The 895-nt window shown below is 30.6% G+C and overlaps 3 protein-coding genes across 5 annotated transcripts in view; 2 read left to right on the top strand and 1 right to left on the bottom strand.

The window, feature by feature from the left end:
• LOC113218265 (protein starmaker-like) overlaps positions 1-895 on the top strand; it is a 14,025-nt gene continuing 13,130 nt past the window's right edge. The window contains exons 1-2 of the mRNA XM_052265397.1: positions 1-15; positions 164-263. The gene's annotated coding sequence lies outside the window, so the exon portion shown is untranslated. The remainder of the gene's footprint in view (positions 16-163; positions 264-895) is intronic.
• LOC113218294 (uncharacterized) overlaps positions 1-895 on the bottom strand; it is a 20,703-nt gene that overhangs the window by 15,166 nt on the left and 4,642 nt on the right. The gene's annotated exons all lie outside the window — the stretch shown is intronic.
• The window catches only part of LOC113218264 (uncharacterized), an 11,080-nt gene that overhangs the window by 7,732 nt on the left and 2,453 nt on the right, over positions 1-895 (top strand). The window lies entirely within an intron of this gene.

The following is an 895-nucleotide window of genomic DNA, read 5'->3' as shown; positions in this document are numbered from 1 at the left end:
AGCAGTATGTTTTGAGTAAGTAAAGTTACATCAATGAACTTATGCCTTAAAAAAACTAAGTCAGAAATAAATACTTTTTAACTAAATTAAAAAAAAACAGATGCTTATGAACCATACTTATTATGCAAGTGTTACACTAATCACACTCATGCTTTCCTTTCAGCCAGCGAAGTGTTAAAGAGTGCAGATATCTGACTAGAAAGTCATCAGCGGTTAACAGCAGCCAAAGATATTTTCTTTATTGGCACATCAGTATGTTTTGAGTAAGTAAAGTTACATCAATGAACTTATGCCTAAAAAAAAATCAGAATTATTGAAGAATACTTAAAAAATAATATGTTGAAACTCGTATTACATAAATACCTAAAATTTTCAACACAGACTTCTTAGTAACTTCTTTATCCTCCTCGTCTCGTCTGCTTCTACTTATTAAAATCGGATTGAACATTTGGATAATATAATCTATCAACCAGTTTCACTTACATTTAGAAACAGATTCATGCTACAGCTGATCAGCTTAAAGCATACTTTTGAAGCAAACAATTCTTTGCTATTGTAGTACAACTTAATATTCACCACATATTCTGTAATGCAGCATTTTTTGTGTAGAAGTCATCAAACTATTAAGAAAAGGCCACAAAACTATTTTCTTCTTATAAATTAATACGTTTCAACTAAATAAAAACAAACAAATGCTTATAAACCATACTTATTGTGCAACTGTTACACTAATCACACTCATGCTTTCATTTCAGCTAGTGAAGTGTTAAAGAGTGCAGATATCTGACTAGAAAGTCATCAGCTGTCAACAGCGGGCAAAGATATATTCTTTATTGGCAGAGCAGTATGTTTTGAGTAAGTAAACTTACATCAATGAACTTATGCCTTAAAAAAA

The sequence above is a fragment of the Frankliniella occidentalis genome, unplaced genomic scaffold (genome assembly GCF_000697945.3).
Source record: "Frankliniella occidentalis isolate FOCC.00 unplaced genomic scaffold, Focc_3.1 Scaffold2, whole genome shotgun sequence".
NCBI lineage: Eukaryota > Metazoa > Arthropoda > Insecta > Thysanoptera > Thripidae > Frankliniella > Frankliniella occidentalis.
Note: the sequence above shows the minus strand (reverse complement) of the source record. Positions and strands in the feature narration are given on the sequence as shown.